General features: G+C 37.9%; 1 protein-coding gene across 7 annotated transcripts in view; it reads left to right on the top strand.

The window, feature by feature from the left end:
• LOC124636725 (amyloid-beta A4 precursor protein-binding family A member 1-like) overlaps positions 1-25490 on the top strand; it is a 132378-nt gene that overhangs the window by 42761 nt on the left and 64127 nt on the right. Inside the window, exon 1 of one of the 7 annotated variants that reach the window (XM_047173056.1) lies at positions 17419-17574. The exons of the other annotated variants lie outside the window; for them this stretch is intronic. The gene's annotated coding sequence lies outside the window, so the exon portion shown is untranslated. Of the gene's footprint in view, positions 1-17418; positions 17575-25490 lie in introns of those variants that run through there. 7 annotated transcript variants of the gene reach the window in all.

Raw genomic sequence — 25490 nt, 5'->3', positions numbered from 1 at the left:
AAGGGATACCTAAACTTTGGTGAAAACGAAATTCTTATTAAGTGTTCCGTAAATGCTCTTAGGGGATCCCTTAATTTAGGTATTTGTTGGTGAAAATGGGCATGAGTTATTAAGAGGCTCAAGTAATTGCTTAACATATAGGTATAATACAAATTTATTATTTCTATATTTACATTAATTTTAAAAATTAAAAATAAACTTCTATATACAACTTAAAACTAATACATAGCATCAAAAAATTGCTCCTCATCGCTGTCACCGGGTAATGTACCCAGAAGGCTGGCAGCATTGCCACGTTGGATGGCAATGCTCAGCCTCTGTGCGAAATAAAAGCCAGCCTTTGGGTCACGGGAAGTGTCAACAAGGCGCTTAGAAATTTCCTTCGCAAGCGCGTGAGCACTCGGACCCCACGGCCCGAGAGTTTCGACCCCAAACGGCTCAAACATGTAATTCCCGATAAGGCTACTATATTTGCGCCGTTTGAGGTCCTCTGCTTGTGAAGCGGCGGAGCCGACACAACACGCAGTTCTAGGAAGATGGGATGGCGCAAGAGTGTCGACGCAGGTCGCGTCCCACACTAAAGTCCTACCCATCTTCCACGGAAATAGCGACATGCCGTCTGGTCTCTTGCCATCGTCGCGTGCCAAACCATTTGGTTCAAGTACGGCTGGCACGCCGACGGCAACAAGAGCCCGACGGATCACGTCGTTGATATTCGCATGTCGTGGTATGCGGCCCGCACTCCGACTGCACGACAGGCCGTGGTGACCGAGGCTGTTGACAGCTTCCCCGCAGTGGCAGCGGTGAGGAGTGCAGCACGAAGCACCCAGACGCAGGCAGACAGCGAGTCTGAAAGTGGTGTCGTCAAACATGGTGCCTATGTTTGCCGACGGAAATGCGTGAAGCCAAAGACCTGACTCCCATTCACCCACAGCCAGTAGGCGTGCTCGCTCCGCAGAAGTAATTGACGTATCAATGAGATTTTTCCGTATTACTCTGCAGAGCGGCTCATCCCACTGTCTCTGGGAGGATGGGTTGGCGGGTAGATCGGTATTCGGGCATGTGACTTTCCAGGCATTAATAGCCTCCGCCAGGCATGGCACCTCAAAATTGATCAGTGTAATAGGTAGGATTTTCCTGATCAATTTGTCAGTACCATGGACGGAGGAAATAAATGCCGGTAAACTAATACTGGAAATTTTGCGGACGCCAAGCCCTCCCATACGGATGGGAAGTGTAGCTTGAGACCAAGCTTTGTCATCCAAGGCCACATTTAAAATTGATGAAAGTGTGTGTCGAATTATTTTATCAATTTGATCCAAAAGGTTGATGTGCTTCCATAAATGAGAAGCACGCAAGATGTAGGTTAATTTGGGGCCAAAGCAGCAGTATCGTAGGATGGTGATGGCTGAATGTATATTAATTTTGAATAACCTTTCCGAAATATCATTGAAATTTTGAATTTTGTTCTCAATAAAATCCGAAAATGACTCTTCTAGTACTGGTGACCCCAGGAGGCAAAGAGAACTTTTGTCTATTATTTTTATGCCATCGGCTACTGCGTTAAAATTTTGGAGTGTCGTCTGTCTGTCGGTTGTGTCAGATATAAATAGTTCGCATTTGGAAATGTTTAGGTCAAGGCCAATGTTATGGAGTTTGTCTCTTAGAAAAATGAAATCATTAAGTACGGTATCTCTGTTGCCTCCCAGGGTCCCATCGTCGAGATACCAGACGTTAAATTCAGAATTTAGTTGCCGAATTATTGGGTTAATTGCCAAACTAAAGATCACAGGCCCGAGGGGATCACCTTGTTGACAGCCAACAGCGGATTCTAATAGGTTGTCCCGATAAAGTAATTTGGTTGGATGTCTGTAGCACTGCCAGAGGAAACTAAAAATTTGGGGTATTTCTTTTTTGGCTTCTGCCAGCAAGGTGTCCCTGTTCACCGAGTTGAATGCGTTCTTAATGTCAACCTTCAAGATGACATCTCCGTTCCCATAATTTAGGTAGGTCGACAGGGCGTGTACGGCAGCCTCGCAGCCCCCTTTCGAGCCATAACCTAGCTGCAGGGGCTGAAATTTTTCCGAAACGTCCTCACTATAAAATTTACAGCAGATTTTGGCTGCCATACGACGATAAGTGGTCCCCACGGCAATTGGACGAATACCGCCATCCTTCTTGCGCAAAGCACAGAGGTTTGCTCCATACAAAACGTCTATGACGGTTTCGTCCACCTTGCCGGAGAGCATAAGGTTGGTCAGGGCCGTAAGCTCCTTCAAGAGCGACTCACCTGCTTCCCCGGCGCTTGGGCAGGTGAGATCCTTCAGGTGTTGCGGACTCAAGCCATCGAGGCCGCCTGCGGAGCCGCTCCTGAAGGAGCCTATGGCTGTGACCAGGTGTCGACCTGAAATTGTGAGGGTATGTGCGTCTGAATCAGGAGGGTCGGGAAAAGAGAGGCCATCTGCTGGGGCTGGGTGTTTACTCTCCAGAGCGGAGAGCGTGTCTGGAGAACACGGAGCCACCACATCACTGCTAAAGAGAATTCTAGCAGCCCCCCGAATGTCACCCTCGCCTAGCTTTGATTCCACTAGGCGGGGTATATTAGAAATTCTTTGGGTCGGTAATTTGGTATCGAAATCTTCATGGCCTAAACTTACGCAGTTGTCTTTAATTTGTTTTGTCAAGGACTTTTTGTTTGCCAAATTTTTCTGAACGTGTAAAACTCTATATGGGAAGGTGAGCAATTGCTCCCAAGCACGTTGCGAGTTCTCCCGTGCAGCTAGGCGAACACAACCTGCCAAGTGTTGAGCAACCAGGGGCCTGGCTCCACGGGGAACTCGCTTTAATACCGGAGTTGAGTTTTTTAATTTAGATAATTTTTGCCAGAAAGGATCGGTGGTTGGTGTCGGGTTTGTAGCGGTCGCATTAGCAGAGCCTGCACATTGGGATTTGTGGATCTTCCCAATGTGCACGCTCGCCTCGCTTACCTCTGAAGAAACGAGCTTGGGGGCACAGGGGGCATCTCTCTAGGGCATCCAGTGATCCAGAAGATTGACATGCACTATAATCCATATCATTCCCGATGCGCATCTGTGTGCTGCGGCTCGTTTTATTTACACTTATAGGCTAAAAACACTAAAAACACTAATATTACAAGAAAAATAAATACAAAATCACAGAAAAAAGTCAAATTGACGGCGTCGCTTTGGCGCTGTCAGGGGCCGCGCCGCCGCACCGCGTACCGGCAGCGGCATCTCGGCACAGGCCTCGCCGGCCAGTAAAGCTTGGAGCTGTCCAGCTCGCCGTGGAGTTTATAAAATATTTTACATCGGAAATCCAGATGTAATTTTGTTAGATCGTAAAACTATGTTACTGAAATTTCAATAATTTCGTTTAAATCGATGTAGCTAAACCTTCATTGGTTTATTATTGTTAACGGTAGTATTATTTATTATTGTTTTTAACAACAATCTTATGATCTTTCATCAAAAATACATACTCTTTCTTATATTTTAATCCCCGACGCAAAAAAAAAACAGATAATAATATAATACACACATTCATGAGATGATCACAATTTTTAACCTATTGCTTAACATAAGTATAGTACCCGCCCGCACCACGCAAATGCGTATATCCAAAACGTGATCAAACTTGAAGATACGGAAAGTAGACATGATATAATAAGTTCCAGAACCTATAGCTGCATACCGTAGTACATTATGCCCACCTGACCTATTTCCTCGGGCGGACCTGACCCTTTAATGTTATGAAAGGCCGCTGCAAATTGTCAATTCAACATTTCGCTTTAACAAACTATCAAGCGTTATGAAATTAATATTAAAATGCTCCACAAAATGTCCACAACAGACAACAAAGAGAATATTTTAAAACAAGCTGAAAGAAGTAATTTTATTTTAATTTGAAATGTTAAATTAAAATAGTTTCTTATGTTATCCCTCTAGTCTTAGTTAACAAAGAAATTGTGGGGACCGCTAGAGACTAAACAAAAGTTTGTTATTGCAATTTGAATGCACTGTATGCGCGACAGTTGCAAGTTTTAGAGCTTGGAAGAAATACTCGTATGTTCTATCCGTTGGGAAATTAAAACCTGCAGTTAATAAAGGTCTCAATGGTCTGCGGTTATTAACGTTTGGGTTTGAGGGGCGAAGTTTGGTAGGATTCTTTGTTTTGACAAGAGGAAATATTCAACACTGTCGCTTGTAGGGGTACTTATTCTTATAAATGGGTAATCTTCTACTCCATAAAATTCTCGCAGCGTATCATAGTTGCAATATCATTCCCTCCTATAACTATAACTCTCGTCTCCGTCACGCACAGTCGTACATACAGACCGACATAGTGGTGTTTGCCAAGTACGTTCAGTGTTAGTTACCTCAAGCAGACAGTTCCCCCACCGTCTGGTTCTTTGACCTTGTAAAGAGGCGTAGCTCCCCCCAATATTCCCCTGCGTGGTCTTTTAAGCCGGTCCTAAATCTTTAAAGGCGTCCTATGAATATTTTACCATCTACATCTCTTATCATTAAGTTGTATGCTATTGGGTGGTTCCGAGTTAAAGACGGATGCTTGCAGTATTAATATTAAATTATCATAAATATTGCTTGCATCCAACTTTACTGGAAAATGGCAGACGTCGTGTACATATAGCAGAGAAGCTTAATTTTTTATTTATTATAATAAGTCTTATGAGTGCTATGCGCGTCTTTAATCTTTATAAAACTGCTTTTGTTTAGCTTAGCTTGTCTATGAGTTTGGGAATAAATATAAATAATTCAAACACATATGAATAGTGGTAACCTTTTAACCCATTCCGCATCGTGGCCATACAAGCTGGGACATTGTTCACTAAATGTCGTTTATGTCTCGTAGATACGATACGAATCCGTCACAACTTATGCACAATTGTGTCGATGAGCGCGAAGATAACGCAAACTGAAACCAAATAGTTTCTTCATGTTTATGAGCGAATTTATTATACAATTGTTTGATATTATCTTGCACACGACACGAATTTATAGACCCATTCAGTTGTGATGCGTTATAAACGTAAACAGAAAATGTTTCGCGAGAAATCTTGCAACAACTTTATTGTTTTTGGTGCCTGACGTAAAACCTACTTTATTGCAGTAAAAAAAATGTGTAGTCATAACATTTTAACACTTGTGGCCTGAAACAATTTCATAAGGCAGCAAACGTATTCTCCCAACTTAATCGCTCAGGTCGTCGAACACTTAATGAAGTGGGGTGCCGCTTTATGCGTAGCCTTAAAGGGGGCGAACCACGTACGATAACGACCGATCTAAATCGAACTTTGTAGTACTTTACTGCCTTGACATAAAGTTTATTTTTGGTCTGCTATTAAATATTGGCGTGGGCGCAGTTCGATAAATGTGTGTCACGAGCAAGGGTGCCTAGTTCATAGCCAGTACCAAGAAACTTCGATTAAATGGTGATAGTGTATTGCCCTTTCGTTTCATTGACATGAAATGGACAAGGACAGGTAATATTGAATTTATGAAGTGTTGTTGCTATCTAGATTTTAGGAACGTCCATAGTTGATTGCCAAATGTTTTTATGTATTTTAGAATTGCAATCATACTTTGTGGGTGTTATAACTCTAAGTTAATTACATTCTAATGTATTTAACAAGAATTACAAGGTTGTTTATGTTAGTGAAGGTGTTTCTAATGTGTCTGCCAGGAACAGGACGAAACTTCTAAAATTAACTAGAACCATTAGTATCTGTTATGCTCTACCTACATGTGTAACTTTAATTACAAAGTCATTGTGATAAAAAAGTCCGGTTGTCAATTGTTTTGATTGCCGCCATATTGTCCCCTACAGGGTTGTTATTTATATATTTTATGGAACGACCCTTATACGCAACTGGATATATTTACAAGGGTTGATGACAATAATTTTTATTTATAGCGACATAACAGCTGTAATTTGACGATTTCTAGAACGTAATTTCACGGTGAAATTACATCGCTTATCTCTTAATTTCATCGGATCTATCGTGTGCCGCATAGTAATTATGCTAACGTTTATAGATTAACATATCTGTGCTTGTTTTGAGATTATATTGTTACTGTAAAGTTATAGCGTATATCAAAATTTAATTTACCTTCAATCAATGTAGTGAAAATTGTTCACTGGAATTGTTCAACAGGTTTTTTTTAAACCGATTGAAAACAACACTTTTTCAGAAGTATATTTAGGATACAACAGAATTTTTTTGTGACAAACTCAAGCTCAAGAAGGCAGGCTTCAGTTAGTCTGAAATAAATTAAAGTTTCCCAATTTGAATTTAAAATACAGTATCCGTGAGTTCATTACGCGATCGCTGATTGGCTCCAGATAATTACAATGAGTTTTAATCACCGTCTTGATACTTTAATTGAAGTCTTGATTAACGACTTTGAAGCCTGGCCTACAGAATTCTGTATTTAGTTTAACAAACAATAAAGCGTTTATTGGGCTGATGATTTAGCAGTTTATATGACTTTTGTATGTACAACAGACTCGATGTTCTCTTTTGTTTCTTAATCATTATGTAAAGAAGCTAGCACCAGCAATTTACCCAAAATACGCTTTAAAATCAGGCCTTACACAGAGCCTATATTCCTGATATCATTAAGCTGTTTTTACATAGTTTGAGATAAATAAATATTGCTGTCATAAACTAAAGCAAGTCGAAACAAAATATCTACACCTCAACATTAAAAGTCAGCATATGACACCGCTATAAAAAGCTCGTTTAATTATAGCAGGATTAATGCAGTAGGACGCGCGGTTAGGCTGCGAACACGGTGTAATTAGACGCCGGGACCGCGGGTGTTCCATGTCAATGTGACGAAGTGTCTAATGAGAAGTAATTGGAACTGGGGCTGTCGATGGTGTTTTTGATGAAGGGAAGTGTATCTGGGTCGTGTTTTGAGAACGTCTCGAGTCGGACAAGAAGGCTGTATCGTATTGTTTCGGTTGTGGAATGTAATATGGGCTGTGAATGGGATTTGTATGGGTTTCGATAAGTTAAAGTGATTTAAAAAATAAAAGAAGTCTCGTTATAATACGATCCTTAATAATCGCTACTATAACCTATTTATAAAACAAAATATGAACAACTGCTTTGTTCTTACGACAAAATACTGGTGGTAAAGGATAACAAATATAATAACCACTATTAAGCTATATCGCATGACTTAAATAATTATAACGTCAAACGAACAGTACCTACTTTCTTCAACCAACAGTATTAAAATTGCTTTATATTTCGTGTACGTTGTCGCCTGTATTACTTCGTTATTGGGTCATGTCGGAGGCTCGCTAGATATTACTAGGGCATGTTGTGAGCCTAGACTCCACAATGGCTGTGACGTCAGAGACCTGTAGGGAACACCATGTTGCTATAGATATAGGTTTTGAACGCATTCACAAAGCTTTTGTTAGAAAATATTCGTAGTTTTTTCTATCGTCGTGGGTAAATTTTGAGGCTTTACACACAGTCTTACACATGATGCTTACTTAAGTCTATATTCCTGCAAAATTAAGGCCGTAAATATAAGAAAGTATTCGGAAAAAGTCTAGATAACATTGTGGGTCTGGATCCAATATCTACACAAAAACCTTAGATTTATCGGTTATTACCTTCCACAAGAAATAAGGTTCTAGGAAAATTGAGTTGTCACAGAGACACTTACGTCCCTAAATTATTTATTGTTTATCTCACAAAGCTTTATTATTATTGTGCGTTCTCACGATACATGAGGTTAGCCAAACATGGCCAGGAATATGTCAAAATAAGATCATGAGACACGAGAAGGCTCTCTATTATTTGTGTTATGACGGGGATATTGCCTGTAGAAGGAAAGTGTCCGAAAAATAATGTTGCTTCATTTTTGTCTAACTTCCATCACGCAGATGTATTAAAATCGCGTAAGTAGCTTAAATATTCGTGCAAGTGCGTGTATTCGATCTATAGGTGTATTGGTATTAAGTTATCTTGATCCCGATCCCAGATCGAATCTATAAAATATTTCCTTGTGTTTACGACCAAATAAAACAGTATTCCATTTATATATGAATATTGAATCGGATAACATCGGTGCAGTAGCTTTTCCAGCGGTCGTCGGCACCGGCAGCGAGCGCCGTGACCATCGATTCTTGATACAAAGAAAATACATTAAAACACGCATGGGTATAAATTCAATTTAAATGTACAATTTATTTTATTATTACATTTGAGAAAGAAAACAAATTCAAATTTAAAGCAACAAAGTTATTGCATTAGTCTCTAAGCAAAGAGAAAAGGATACCAACCACTTTTATGCTATCGCGTTTCTATATGTTAATCAGGCTTTTACTAGTCCGGCACAACATCACTGAAGTAGCAACCAAGATGGCGGCATCCGGACGCCTATTCAATCGATTCAAAGCTGTTTAACATTTGCAAAGATACATCGATTCCTTTGAAGATCTGACTACTAGATGAATAGTTAAATAAATCGTAGGAGTAGCAGCGTTGTATTGCACATTTCTAAATGCAAATAAAGCAATGGATGATAACATCGCAATCGCGGTCTCAGCAGGTCGCGGTCGGCGGTCGGTCGGCGCCTAACATCGATTCAGCGTACACTGTTGTTTAGATTTCCAACGGATAACTGGTGCCTGGCTGGAATGAACTGGAAAAAGGAAGATAGAGAAAAGACATTTTAAAGAACATACCACATGTGTTTTTGTTCGAAACGATAAGACTGCAATCTGACTGTAAATAAATATTAACTTAAAATTACTGTATTTATTTATGCTCAAATAAGAGGCCTTGCATCAAATCAGCTATAATATATAGCTATAATAGCTATAATATAAGCTATTCAGCAAAATTATACTTCATCGCTATGGCTGTAGGATTTATTATTTATAACATAGCAGTGACTACGAATCCTATTTCTGTATCATTCGTTGTTTTATTCGAAAGCTCCTTATAAACTTCATACACCCATCATAATAATTAAGAGCAACCAAACAGCCTGCTTATTTAGCAACAAAAACAATAAATTAAGACGCAATTAAAGTCGTATACGCAGCACAAACTCCTTGTTGTCCAAGTTTGTATCAGTATACGTAGATAGTTCGTATAGCCAAGTGAACAGGCAAGTCAGAGCCGGCCAAGTTTTGCCAGTATCGTCGTTTCGTACCCTGTTATGAATAACAAATTAGGGAATAAACACTGAACATACAAATGCAATTGAGTTCCCAAATGAGTGCATTCGTGACTAACGTTAAATAGACTGCGGAGTGCAGATGTGTCTTTATATTTGTTGTTTTAAATGAAGTAGATATTTGTAGTACTTTGTTTTGGATAATCAAATGCGTTTCGTCCCTTATGTACTTTCAGTACGTATACGAGCAAGTGTGATGCATATAAGATATAAGTAATTGTCCTCTTTTAGTATATTTATTGTTGTGTTTAAAAAAAAATGAAGTGCTGCAAGAGAGATGACGGCAGATAGAAGAGTATGGAAGGAGAAAACATGCTGCGCCGACCCCAAATAAAATTGGGATAAGGGCAGGAGGATGATGATGATGATGATGATGGAGTGCTGTAAGTCCACTCCAATATCGATACTTCGAAATTAAACAATTTTACCACCATCTATGTTTTCTGAACACATAATCAGCTTATAATTCTAACAGCACTTCTGCCATATAATTGTATACAGTCCAAGATTTACACAGTTCTCAGCCAAGTCTAAGCAGTCTGTGTAATTTCATCGTCCAACGCTCGCAACCCAAGCCGATAGTTTTTAGCGCTTCACTTGCCGACTCGATGCTCACGGCCAAGGATAGGCACAGAAAAATATTTCATTTTACGCTAGCTCACTTTGAAATACGATAAAGATTCAGGTTTGGATTTTTGTAAGAATGGCATAGATTTTTCTAGAATTATTAGGGCTATTGAATGTTTTGCCTTACCGTGTTCGTTTCTGTTAGTTGTGGTCTTCAAAGGATAGCTATAAGACAGGGTAAGATTCATTTTTGTAAGAATGGCATCAATTTTTCTCGATTTTTTGGGATATTGAATGTTAGCCTTACCGTGTTCGTTTCTGTTAGTTGTGGTCTTCAAATGATAGCTATAAGACAAGGTTTGACAGACAGTTACAGCAAAGTTTTGTTGAGTCTACAACAGAAGGTACTTAATTGTTATTAATTTATAACAGAAGTGGTAATTGAATGTATTTCAGTTTTTGATAAAGTGCGAATTGGCATAAATTCGGCTAATCCAACCAAGAGTGATTTAAAGCAATTTGTTTGCGTATGGATAATTTACGTATTGCACAAAATATGTAACATATCCTAAAATTATATCGATAATATGTCAATTTGACTACTGCAAACAATTAAGCATAATAATTTTCAGTAAATAGACTACGCACTATTAGGTTACAAATCAACTAACATCAAATTCAGTAATTACGCCTCTCTAACTAGTGATGAACTAAAATCTAGACATGTTTAATGAAAATTTGAATTTTACTACCATCGACCTAATTTCAAAATAATTCGATTCAAAATGTTCATAGTGTTCAAAAACCTTTATGCTACGTGAAACGGAATTCCGTGTTCGGAACTTTCGAGAGAGGTATTCGTGACTAGAATTATTGTATCGATTTCTCGATAGACTCGATTATTCGCTTAGTTGACTCTTTATTTCTTCAGTACACCCAACAGACTGCCGTATAGTCAGGATAAACCTGAAAGTTTTGGTAGAACTCCAAAAAAGTTGATACATACCTTCCTATAAATAGGTATATGAAATGTATTATATCTTCATGATACAGTTACCCAATATAAAGGTATATTAATTTACTGAAAGCTCTCGGAAAATGGCTTGCCAACCAAGAATTCAGTTTTAAATTAAATATCCCTTCAAACGTCAATCTCAAAGGTAAACTTCTTTGCGTAGGTAATAATAAAAGAGGGAAATATGATTCCGATTTATGTAATAATGGTTCCGTATCGGTAATACGGTATGAATTGCTTTCTTTTCTCTTTGGAGTATTTTTAGTAGCAATGTTGTTCATATTTAAGTTATCTTTTAGCTTCGATTTCTTTAATTCTGATATGTATTGATTTTGAATTCAATTTTTTATGTTGGAGATTGAACTGATATGTATCTTTGTAGGCCGAACCCTAAAAAACTCGATGAAATATGATATCATAAAATCTCCATGGTTTTTAACGACTATATTACGATTTTCTTTTTAATTTGTCGGAGATATCCATTTACTTTTCATATAATTTTACCTTCTATTATACTGTCTGCTTTTAGAAACTTATGTGCTCATACCGTCTTCATAAAATGAATACCGCAGATTTTACGACTGAAACATCTACAGCATTTTAAAATGTAGAAATAATAGCGTCACTAAAACAAAGATAAAATGTGAAATAAACCGTAGGACGGCGCTACACCGGCAGCCGGCGACCGACCGTAACTCATTGTCATTATCTTAACAAAAACGGATTATATCTACTAGCTTTCGCCTGCGGTTTGTCATATTAAAATTGTACGATACGTTCGTTTTATAGAAATGTAATGAAAAATTTGTCGTTTAGGTTTTCTGTCAAATAAGTCTGGAACAATGTCGATAAGCTTGCTAAATACAGTATGAGTTGACAAAAATGACCAACGTACCAAAAATGCAATCCAAATAAACAAGAAAATTTAAACGCAGCAACACAATTGCGTTCACTTATAAACTTGATATTTAACACCGCAAACAAACAACAATTTAAAACGAAATTGGAACGCAGCAGCGATACAAAGATTAAAATATCATTTTATAAAGTGCTTTATTCATTAAGTCGTAGTGCACGGTATAACGAGAGCGCGTTTTTCTCTCCAAATGAAACATTTCAAAAGACTGCTGCGAACTACTGCAGCAGTTCATTATTATGGAAGAACAGATGGAAAAATCCAACAGACAAAGGACATTTGAAAATTAAAAGCCGTATTGCGACCTAGAAATGTCAAGGAGTAAATGCGGGGCTCATAGGATCAGTAAATAAAACGTTTGCAGATTATATTTCTGTTAGATAAATCTCGAAGGCTTTTTTCTGTCTGTCTCAATTTTTATTATGATCGGCTATGTTGTATTCTAGTATACAAATAACAAACAGCAAATATACATATACTACAAAGTAGACTTACAGCATTTCAGTTTAAAATTTTGGTTTACAAATATCAGACCAATATAGTAGTAGATACATCTATTGTTCTTTTTTTTGGACGAAAAGCCGCGGTTTCAGTATCCATGTTTTTATAGCCCCACATTCATCTAGTTTAGGATTCAGCAACACATTGTTACCTGCAGCAAAAACGTTTAAACTGTCGCCTGAAATTCCGTGTAAACGTGGAAATATATGTAGCTTATGTCACCCCGAGTAACTATGTGCTATGGCGCAATTTGGGAACACGTACTGCGGTTGTGGTAAAGTGTCGTTTGTTTTTAACTTGCTGTGGACTTAATGTGAGTTCCTGTTTTGTAAAGTAATAAGAGTGGTCTATGATATCTCGTCTCTTCAAACAAAGAAATAAAGGCTTCATCGTCATCATATCCAATGCCATCCACTGCTAATCGTACGCCTCCCCCAACGAACGCCATCCCTGTCACGGCCAGTCGCATCCTCTTCAAATTTATAAATGCTTAACTGGCCAAAATATTAGCTTAACTGGACACAACCAGCAGTCTGAAAATTAAGATCAGCCTGACCGCTAATCTATCGAACCTTTCAAAATAAATTGATTTCTCAATCCAAACCAGGACCTTTCAAAATAGAGCTCTTCAGAATAATTCCTAAGGACATATTATTCGGAATAGGGTCTCGTATATTATAGCGTAAGGTAAATATGTCTGGCCCGTATGAACTGCGATGGCTGACAAACGGGCCCGTCGTGTTGACACAAGATATTACAATGTTTTTACTATACACATTCCCATGTTTACTAACTGTTTGATTTATAAACACTGAAAATTGTTTCTGCGTCCTGTTGTATGACTGATTGAAACGAAGTATTCTTTTATTACATAGGCACTTATTGCGTTTCTATTCTAGCTCCAGCATCCGATCCTGACAAAGGACCATGGGCAAAAATGTATGAAGCCTGGGCTCACCCACCAACAGAGATGAGACCACTTTGAATATACTTGTAAAGCACTAAATATAAAGATTTAAACTCATTTTTGCGAAGAATCCATGGGGTTATTTTGCTATGAAAATTTTTCTCCGACCATAAATAAACTAATATTCTGCAAAAAGTAGTGCTGTTATGGCAGTGTAGGTTTTGTTATTGAACACCTTTAACTAGTTTTAATTCCAGGTTTAATGTATACATAAAAAATAAAACAGCTGCTAACAGTTAAAATTATTTTTGTTAACATTTCAATCAATATCAATAATAATGTCGTCTAAATATCCTGCCGGTGGATTAAATTGTGAGTGCCTGCCTCACCCTAGATACCATAATATTGAAATGATATGAGCACAACTTCCTGCTGAGCGTCTACCTGTTAGACACGAGCAGTAATACTGAGCGATGGCATCTCGACCCATTTCGTTTCTGTTAACCAGAGTAAGTATACCTACGTAATATCGCACACCCAGAACAACACTGTATTATGTCGAAAAATCGCAAAACAGAGTTATAGATAGTTCAACTCAGATTTGCGCGCGGCCCTATGTGTGCGTCGGCTTGTAAATATACAACTTTCATTCGTGTGACAGTGACGTCGTCCGAGCATGACGTGTTCTCATCGCTTTTTGTTATGGGTACAGTCGTTTACGAAAATGTCTAGTTCTTCACGGAGAAAATGTTTTAAGGAGTCAGGTAGCGTTTCAAAAAAATGAAACAACATTTAAAGCTTTTTATTATTACATTTTACAGTTTATCATTATTTTCTCATACGGCTTTTCAAATTGACATTGACAGTATCTAAGAAGTAAATGAAGTGAAATATCTAAGATGAATTAAATACTCCTTACATATTTTCTAGCTCGGGGTACGCGGACAATAAATAAATGTGTGGACTAAGAATGTAAAAGACCTATAATTTAGTATAATAATGGAAACAAAATGTGTGGGGAATTTTAAAAAATTATATTGCTTCGCATAATGTCGACCAAAATAAGACGGAAATAATGAAGCTCATAAATGAACGTTTAAGTCAAATTGATGAAGGGATGTTGGGTAATACTTGTCGACATGTACAAAAGAAAAAAGAAGAATACTATAGACATTTTGACATGGAGTCAGAATTTATAATTAACATTGGTGAAAGTAGCGAATCCGAAAATTCATCATTTGATTTTTCAAGTAGCGATACAGAATCATTATAAATAAATAAACTAAATTACGTAATAACTGTACTTTAAACAGCCGTATACAACCCCTAAATAACTGTATTTGTACCCGACTGTACCTCTTGTCACGCACACAAAGTCACTGTATATGTACAAGGGTTACCCACACATAGGGCCGCGCGCACGACTGCGTTGAACTTACTATATCTATGTATTTGAATAGCCAAAAATTTGCTGCATATCCCACGAAGACAGGCATATTTATATTTACAAAAATACTTAAGAGATGGCGTGCTAACTCTTTATTGGTGCCGACGCGTTGCCAGAATCATACCGCGAACACAAAACTATTTCCTGTTGCAACTTGTCCGCCTAGGGAACAGCACGCAGGTTCTCGACGCAACAGTAAATTAATTTGTGATAGTGAGGTGTTGTTGAATGTAGTGCTAAAATTACTCCGAGTTATTTAGTTTTAATTCAGTATTGGTGACTGTGTTTATACAACGTGTTTGACACTATTTCGAAATAATACCCTGTTGGTGATGAAGGTATGTTAATTTTTTTGTATTATTCGAAAATGTTTCATGTTGATCGATGTTCAGTATTGTTCGTAAAAAGTGAAAATCAGTGAAATAATGCAGTATTGATGGTAGATTTAAATGATGACCTAATTTTGTTAAACAAATCATAATAAATATTTTATATACGCAGACTTGTTACTTATATAATAATTTAAAAGTAATATAATTCTAATTTGTTTTGTACCATATTTACAACTTGATAAAATACTTTTTTCGAAATAATGCACTGTTGTTGAATAAATCTAAATTGTCATTGTTATTTCGCAGATAATGAAGGAACGACGACTTTGACGAGGTGAATAGGAGAATTCAGTTGGGTTGGGCTGCATTTGGGAAGCTACGTCGAGTTCTAACATCATGACTTACGGAGCCGAAACGTGGACACTGATGGTACGGCTGGTCCACAAGTTTAAAGTCGCTCAGCGGGCTATGGAAAGAGCTATGCTCGGCATTTCTTTTAGGGATCGCATCAGAAATGAGGTAATCCGTCAGAGAACCAAGGTCATCGACATAGCCCACCGAATCAGCAAGCTGAAGTGGCAGTGGGCTGGCCATATTAGCCGAAGAACCGATAACCGTTGGGGTAAACGAGTCCTAAAGTGGAGACCACGCCTCGGCAAACGTAGTGTAGGACGTTCTCAGGCACGGTGGAGTGATGACTTGCGCAAGACGGCTGGCAGGAGCTGGATGCGAGAAGCCAAAAATCGATCTCAGTGGCGTGCACTTGGAGAGGCCTATGTCCAGCAGTGGACTGCGATAGGTTGATGATGAGATAATGAAGGGCCGATGTCTTTTGTTATTGAAGAAGGCAATGGAAGTAACTACAGAAGAAACCACATCTTCTATTCAACAAGGCAGCGGGGAAAAAGAAACCGAAAATAAATCGTGTGCAGAATCGACTGCTGGTACCTACGTCAGCGGTGGCGGCATCAGTCGATGAAGTACACGATAGGGAGGTACCTGCTTCTTTTTTATATTTTATATGATTATTTCAGCGAAATTTGCCTTTTTTTTGTTTAATGATTAAGAGAAGATTGTTCTGTTGTTTTTTATTTAAGTATTACATGTAACAAGTAATGGTTTATGTTTAAAATATATACCTACTGATTTTGTTAAAATTTCGTGTTTTATTTCATTGTTAATAGATCTTTTCCTGAAAACAAAACAAATAAGCCTTTATTGTTCATTGAATCTTTACACAAAAACTGTAGAATAATAGTGCATTATTTCATAATTAATCAGTAAAAAAGACATAACTCGAAATAATACTTTTTCATTTCATTCTGTCAGTCCAAAACAGTGAAGTAAGTAAAAAAAGGCATTATTTTGGTTAATTAACGCATTTAGAATTTACTGCACTGTATAATCCTGACACCCATAGGATTCTTCACAGATAATGTGCAAGACATTCACAAAAACTGCGACGTAAAGTGAGATAACACTTTTTCGTCAATTCTGAAAAATAAGCTATTTTGACTTAGTGCAGTGTTGTTCTGGGCGTGCGATATGTAAACCTATTTAGGTGCATATCTTTTTTTTGCCATGGAATTGAAGGTAGTGCCCATAGTAACAATTTTAGTACAAACAAAAACCTTCACAACGGCATATGCTATAACTCTGTTGGACAATGAGCCCAATTTGACTCATGGTCCTTTGCACCCAATATCTTCCTCACAAAAAATAAAAATCTTATATCCTTTCACAAGTTTCAATCAAAACAAAATGTAATCTCAATCAGCTCAACATACCTCTCTATCTGTCGTACTGATTTACTTGCGTACATGACACATTATTCACTAAGTAAATTCCATCTATCACCATCACTACTTGGTATAACAATAATAAAACAATGTAATAATCATTCGAGTGTCATGTTAAGTCTCCGGAGTGACAGCGTCTTCAGTGATGTCCTGAAGAATGTTCACAGAGGCCATTAGTTCGGGCTTAACTTCATCATAAAACTTTTTATAAACTTCAAGATATTAGGCTTAACAAAGAAAATTGCGTCTGACTTATCTAGTTATTAGTATACTTTGCAGACATTATAAACTGTTGAACTTTGAGTACTGTTTTTGACAGTTACACCAAGTAGGCCACACGAATTAGTTAAACAAAGCAAAAATTCACACTTGCGTGAGTCAAAAAACATGCTACAAACCTGATTTACTTAAACCTTTTTCGCCTTAGTGTTCTCGAAAACCGCATAACATTTTTCCGTTCACTATTTTCTTTTACGAATATTATAACTTACCTATCGGAAAACGAGAATGATACGACTATGCGAATCCATCCCCTACGCAGGGAGCCGCGCATGCGCTAGACATCGGCGCGCCACCCGACGCAGTTCGTCGTCAGGCGTCGTCACCGTTGCCCGTAGCCGAGCTACGCGCGTAGTCCGTAGCGCTAGCGTAGCGTGTAGCGCACCTGCAGTGACGTTTCGTTGCGTTGCCGATAACGTTAATGAAATATAGCGTGTGATTAACAGCGTGATAAGTAGCAGTGATAACAACATATTGACATAGTGCAATGATTTACGTATTGTGTGGCTTTGGCTACCTGTGATTGTCAGATAAGCTCGGGATTTCAATCGCTCTTCGTTTGTGATGTAAGTTGATACATTTAAGATACAAGTGGTTGGCTTTGTTTACAGATATTTTCCTGTTTGCGTTGTTTATTAAAATTCCGTTGTCCTTTAAAAGTTTGTTTGTTCTGTTTGTTAATTTTATTACTTTGCAAAACTTTTGTTTGAATGTCTAAATGTTGTAGAATAATCGATATACTTAGTATACGTCGACAAACGTGATGTCTTCACGTCAAGTCTTTGTTACTTAACTTTCTGTTCGTGATAATAAAATGTTGTGTAACCACCACAAGTACTAATAATTGTTAAAATATTCAGTCAAATGTAAAGGAATACCGCGTACAATGTTTAGGATTAGAACGGATTACATATTTAAGAGAATTTTAATGTACTGTAACTAAGAAGGGTTTCAAGTTCACCGAGTTAAGTAGCATACATTTATTCGGAAAAACGTTCCGGATTACGTAAAAAGGTCTTTTCTTTTCTGACGTCCTCTTTATTTTATGTAATCTGTTACGTGTTGTATCCTTATTCGAACAATGACTTGTTGTATAATATTTTCGAGGAAGAATGTTTTGAAGTAAAAAATAGAACGAGTGTAAGCTAAATACTGCAGTAGCCGAGCTTTGACGTCCGCGGTGAAAACTTACTGCGGCGATATTTTTAGGCCGAAACAACTTTGTAACGTTTTTATTTCGCCTGAAGATATTAGCAGTGGGAGGGTTAACTGCGGCGTAATAATTATTCCGTTATTACGTGTACTGAGTAAATTGTGTTAGCTAATTAATTCTGTTGTATTTTAATATTACATGGTTATATTACAGTTAATTACAAAGAGTTCTTTGTTTTAGTGCTTGAAATTCTATTCTCAAATTTGAATTTCTTTTGATTAAGAAATCAATTACAAGAGTTCGTTACAAATCCTATTTTAATCAAAGTCAAAGTATGTATTTGCACATGAATACAGTAGGTTCAATAATAACCCAATCAAATATTGACGGAATACGGAATCTTCCAACCATCGAACTATCGAAAAACACTAAAGCGATGAGTCATCTTCTATCCCCGATCCTTTGAAAGAAATGGTATAAAATTGCAGGGGGATGAATCATGCGTGTCGGAGACAATTCGATAATTAGTTCAAATAATACACCCCCGCTGGGTAATCTGTTGGGATCATGAATGAGATACGTGGGGTTGAAACTCCCTTATGACATCATAATGTGGATATGGCGTTCTTCTAGACGTGACCATTTTTTTTATTGAGTAGGTAGGTATTTTTTAGTTGTGTGGCGTTACTATAGTTATAGAAAGGTCGATGCCCAGCTGTGGGACAGCATAGGCTAATTTAAAAAAAATAAGTATTGCTCAGATTTTACGAAAAGGGTCTTTAAAGTTTCTAACCAAGTTAAGTACTTATTACTTAAGGATTACAAGGTATCAACAACAAAATTTGATAATCTAAGTAGGTACTTTGACGCTGGATTAGGACTCCTAAGCTGTTGTAGTTTAGAACTAAACAAAGTTCAACCCCAGCTTTTGTATTAGACCTCAATCCAATTTGCACACATTACGTGTAGGTATAATATTTGCGAAAACTTTCAAAGTCTGAGCAAATACGTATTCAAAAGTTAGGCTCGTATAAAAACAATCGAACATCGCTATTACCCTTATAGCTTTCTTCAAGCACGCATTCACCGCTACTAAATCAACCAAACAAAAGTCAGAATTGATTTATGTAACGTTACCAAAATAACTCAGTAATTGTCGGATCAAGGTTGTTCAATGTCGCTTCTAGTTCTTGTACGTCTATGTAACGGAGTTTAGGGCTTGCCGTGTTTCGTACAAAGGGGGAGTAATAAATCAATTAGCAACTGAGTACGCAACTTGCATATTTATGTGTATGGGGGTCTGTGATTCTGTATGTTTCATGACCTATGGGTATCATGGAACCTTTTTTGTTTATACTTTATTAATGCTAAGGGTCCAAACGATTTAAAAGTTTGATGGTAATTATATGTACGCAGAGTTAGCTGCCGGTTTCATTTGTGTTGAAATATTATAATATTCTGCCTTAGCCTTGCAAGATATCGTATCACAGCAGTTTCCATTTTCCTTCCTTGCTACACTTCAACCATTTTGTTTACATGAGACATAAGGGAAAACAGATAACCCCCAGCTTATTTCCCCGGGCGAATCCCGACTAAGCAAAGGAAAATATGAGACGCTGTCCACCCTGGTAAAATGCAGTAGAATATTTTGTATGAATTAAGCAACTAACACAAAGACTATTAAAGCTACATTTTCAAACTTTGCAAAATTACTACAAAGACGCGTACTTAAAATCCTGAAAGCATTTTCTTTGTAATAATTTCAAGGTGAACCTTTATTGTAGAGTGAAGACAGCTTTCTGGAGAAAAAAAAGTACTTAAACTTTTCAAATTCAAGCCTTCCACATATGAAATGAGTGCGAAAGTAGAACATCTTTAGACACTGGCCTTGAGGGTGCCGTATTGTATGCGGCATCGCAACAGCCTTGGAGCCCAGCTGTGCAAAATAACTCCACAAAGTATATACAAATGTTGTGATGTAACTTGATCAATATTGAGAATCCTTATTAAACAATGTGCGTGACGTGTTACCCGGTTTCGCTATGAACATGAGTTGTCTCTAAGGCAATTAAAACGGGTAATGTTTTGGTGTACGTAATTAAGTACAGTCATAGTAGTTGGTCGCCTCAGGATTGGCTATATTCTGGGATTTATTCATTTGCTTACTTACCTACGTACTTTAGTGTAATTTGTAGGTATTACTGAAATTACAGATTTCAAAATGAAAAGCATGTTTATGAAATGGCATTATTTCGTTACAATATAGGGCACCTAAACTGAGGCTTCGTTCATAAACGTATCCAATATTATTTCAACCCTAAACATTAATTTGGCCCATTTGATGTAATTTCAAAGTAGATACATTAGAACCAGCCGGTACTGTAGATTTAAGTGCTTGGGAAATTCTATTAACTCCGTCAAGGGAAAAGAGTGCGAAGAAATGTAACGTTCATTACTATTATTTTTTAAATAGCTCGGCTGGCCGGCTCTTGCCTCCAGCCATTCGTTCACCGTAATATGTTCGAGCGAAATATTGCTTTAGCAGTTGAAAATTCCCGTTTTAAATTTAAACTGGCGCAATATACGAATATTGCCTTTTGTTTTATACTGTTGATTTTGCCTTTGCAATGGTTAATTGGGGATGATTGAATACACGCAGTTACCCCGTCAATATTGCGAGCTTTTAAATGGGTTGTTATGTCTAATTGTGTGGAATTTGATCTCTAGTTGACGTTAATGGTTTTGCTTTGTGAGTTATGTGAAGTGTGTTTAATTTTTTATTTGGTTATGTTATTAGTATTTATCTGCTTGTTCCTTACTTATCAAAATACTAATTTAGTATAGAAGGATTTCCTGTAAGTGGCAACTTTTGAAACTAAACAATATTTTCCCAGTTCTAAGTGCCTTAGAATTCCAAACCAAATTCCAGACTATTCGAACTCTCGATTTATTTTCGGATCGTTGCTTTTAATCCCGGTGTGGTTTACTAACAAAATGTGTCTCTTGACCTCAGCGTACCGACCTTTCTATAACTATAGTAACGCCGCACCAACAATTACACCTTTGACAGTTTTAGGAATTCGTGGGGCGCACACCGATTCTAAATCCCCATTGTGCCCGGGTCCAATTCCGAAATACAACAGATTTCGTTGAGTACTCCTCTCTGTAGGTTTCTATACCCTTTCTTTTTTATTTAGAGAAAAGGGTTAGGAAAAGTCAAGAACTTTTTGTGGATATTAAGAACGATTTGGTGATATTGCAGGATTTATTGAAAAAAATGTCAGCTGGTTATTTTATTATAGCCAACATTAGAAATCTGCCTGCATTTTAGCTTTTTCGAACAAATTAGTCAGTTCGAAGTTTTACTAGACTACATGTGTCATGCTCCTAAAGTTAGCCCATGTAATATGCAAGTGAGACTTCATATGACATGGCAAGCTTAATGAACCGCCCGTATTCTCGAAGAATGCATATCGCGACAGCTGTGCAGTCAAATTCGCTACATGCATTAGACTGGCGTATCGCGCCGCCATTGTTCCGAGCCGTGTGGAAACCGCTCTGTTTGGGGTGTCGGGGTGCTACTTTATAATTACATTGCGGGAAACCAAATTGTACGAGTGTATAATGTAGTAGGAGCTTTGCGTCTCTAATGTTGTTGGAGTTAGGAAAGCAAGATTTGGAAAGTGGTGGTACTAAGTCAATAACACAAATTAAGTCCAAAAAGAATTCTTCTAGTATTTCTTTCGTAAACATTATAATCAGATTTCTGCCCATTGAATAGCACATTCCTCAACGGCTATGCCTAATAAATTATCACATAACCGCTAAACGCGACCATAAATTGTCTCTAAACCTATAAATTTGTTACTTTACATCGTGTACCGTTCGATTTATCTCTCTATTATGATAAAGGGTCAGTTCCGATATATATCTCGCGACGGCTAATGTCCCTGTGCAGGGCGCCGGTAGTCCATACTTTATTATAACGTTAGAACACCCGCCGGACAAGTGATACATAGCGGCCATTTGTTCAGACGACAAGTTCGCCGACTTGCTATTGATGCCAACAAGTGTTTGTGTGAAGATGTGTCACTTGTCACGGGCTTGGAAGAAGTTGGGAATATCTAGCTCAAATATTGAATGAAATGTGATGTTGTAGATAAAGCTAGTCTATACATATAATAAATCTGTAGAAAAGTAATTTTTGTACATTGAAGAAATTGACAAAAAAAATTGCCAGCATGTTAAAGGATAACTAACAGAACCCATTTCCATCATTTTTGTCATTTTTGTCTGTTTGTCTGTTTGTCTGTTTGTCTGTTTATCTGTTTATCTGTTTGTTCGTTCGGGATTCACGTAAAATCTACGAATTCAATGCAGACAATGCTTATATACAAAAATTCTACGTATCTTGGGGTATTACTTAGTTTTTGTTTCATCGAAATCGATTCACTCTATCAAAAGATATGATTAATTTTGTGAATTCAAGATGTAAAATATTACGACACGCAATCTGTTTGTCAAATCTGTACATTTGAATGTTGTACTTATATTAGTTGATCGGCCTATTAATCTTTACACAGAAAATCACACCTTCATAAGTAACTTTGGAAGAAAAAAAAATTAAAATTTTGTTTACCCAAGGTTAAAGTAGCTCCATCTGTGGTAATCTGTGTTAAATAAAATACATAAAATTTGACAAAGGAGCGAGGTGGTAAATGACAATAAATTACCATACATTCTTTATAGAGGATTATTATTTCAACAGATGGAGTTGTTTATTTTCCGTAATTCACCATATTTTAACACGTAGTGTAATTTTTCGATAGACATTTCAATAGTGTTTGTCAGTTTGCCGTGCCACATCAAAATCCAATTACAATTATTACCTTGATGAAAGGAAAATTAATAGTTCTCAGCCAAATTTAAAACGGTGCCATCTAAATAATTTTTTGAACATTATGTCAAAAATGATGACTTTAGTATAACAATTAATTATCATTTGAAGTTACAGATGGAGTTCATATCAGGATTTTTTCATAAACATAGTTTAGCTTATCTTCCACTAATGTGGTGGCCTTAAAACAAATTACTTTGAGTGAGTAGTATTAAGTAGACCTTAAGTATTTTTTCTGATGCAAAATATGTAAACTTAATCCTAGAAGAAATGAGGATCTGTCTCTCGCAAGCCCTGCTAAGCGTGAGGTAGGTAGGTAATGTAGGATTCTGTAGCTTTAAGAACAAGCCCAGATACAAAGTGCAGATAAGAAATGGGAGCTTTCTCGATTTAATACCATACTCACGTAAAATGCTTTATGCGTCTGAAAACGTACAAATTACGCGTCGCATACCAGAGACATGCTTACTTTCAACTTCTGATCGCAAATACACTGGTCATGATTACGAACAGTCTCAGTAGGACCCGAGCCAAGTCTAAAAAAACACCTTTTATATAAAACTACGTTTGATGTCATTCAATCACAAAGACAGAATTGTTTTCTGTTGCAAATCCAGCATGCATTACAGGTGTGCATTGCACAAAAACTAATGGTATCCTATTCGAGAAGTCAAAAGAGTCGACCTGCCAACGTCAGCTTCTGCGCTAAGCAAGTGTTCTTAATAGTACCATCAGAATTACATTCATCGTTGAATGAGGTGAATAAATTTTCAGAAACCGCAATAACAGTAGGAGCCAAAGCATATGAGCGCTTCATAGAGCTCTGATTGGCCCCAGGTGACCAAGTCAGGTCTGATTTGTTCGTTCATCAGATCTTTGAAAGTGTTTCGGTGGATACTGTCGTCCTGTGTGACACAAAATATGGTATATAAACGTCATCCGCAAGAGCGAAATTTTCCCGGTGTGTGCGGTAGTGACGCACAGTATACAACACTTATGTTTCTTTCGATTTGCTGGCTCCACCAAGAAATGACAAATTGCAAGTGTACATTTTGAAAACCTTGGCAAAACTGCAGGTTTCAAGTACGAACTCGGGCGTGTGAGTAGCGCGGGCGCCGCGCGTGCGTCGCGTTTTGCTGCCCTGCGGCATTTACCTACAGCGCGCTCGCGTCGCGCACGCGCCGCTCTCCTTGACGTTTAACTGCTAAGGCGTTTAGCGGGCGGCGGGGATAGCGGGCGAAGGGGTAAGAACGCAACTCGAGCGCCGCGTGCTCGCGTGCACATGCCGCAGGGCAGCAAAACGCGACGTTCACGCAGCGCGCTCGCGACGCCCGCGCTACTCACACGCCCGAGGATCGCGCACGCCTAATGTGGGGTCAGCCTTACCATAGTGAGTAAGTGCACAGAAAATCCCCGTCATACAAGTGTTTCTTCCCAGTAGTGAAACTATCCTACCCTATGCGCCTGCTGATGATGATGACTCATTTTATCATCCATCCAGCTATTCCCCAACTATGTTGGTTGGCCTTCCAGTCACCGAATCTGTTTGAGTACCAATATTTTGCTTGGAGCGACTACCTATCTAGCTACCTTCAATCCAGTCAACTACACAAGACGATATCCATGGTAAGACTGACAGACTTTCTGGCTTCTGATTAGTCGCAGCAGCTGCACAAAATGTACAAATGACAGCTTTGTCACACTCAAAGCATATAGACATAGATTATAACTGTTTCCTGTGAAAATTACTTACGCACCATACGTTATAATTTTCCAAATTGGCTGACTGGATCCAGAGATATTCACAACGTCACAAACTTTACTTCTTTTGTTTAGATAAATGGTCACATCCACAACACAACCTTGATCAATGAATCTATGCGACTGCTAAGTGCTTATCCTAATTATACTGTCACGTGAAAGAATGCACCTACGGGATAAGTAGTATTTTGACTATTCTATATTGCCCACGCAGACGAAGTTGCGGGCAACAGCTAGTATTACATATGGTAATTTAATCGGGTGAGATACTGATGGCTCATTAGCATTATTATTGTATTTATTGCGCAAATTACATAATTGCGTCTAATTAGATTTTTTTTTGTTAGCCCTTATTATCCCACTGCTGGGCAAAGGCCTCCTCATTTTGTCTCCACACCTCTTGATCCTTAGAGTGCTCCCACCAGTCAGGGTTGTAGGCGTCCAGATCGTCACGCCACTAATTAGAATTAACTTTACTAAAATAACTCTGAGATATCATATCTTTAGCGCTTCTTTTCGTTGTTTTTAACTCTCAGCTAAACCAACTTCAAGCTACAAGTTCTTAGAAATGCATTCTCCATCTAACATGTCTGTATGTATCACTCTGCGTGTAACACTACGATCGTTAGTACGGTCGTTGACTCCCGGCCTTACAATGCGGAGCTGTGTAC

The sequence above is a fragment of the Helicoverpa zea genome, chromosome 1, assembly GCF_022581195.2.
Source record: "Helicoverpa zea isolate HzStark_Cry1AcR chromosome 1, ilHelZeax1.1, whole genome shotgun sequence".
Taxonomy (NCBI): Eukaryota; Metazoa; Arthropoda; class Insecta; order Lepidoptera; family Noctuidae; genus Helicoverpa; species Helicoverpa zea.
This window is presented reverse-complemented; position numbering and strand designations above follow the sequence as displayed.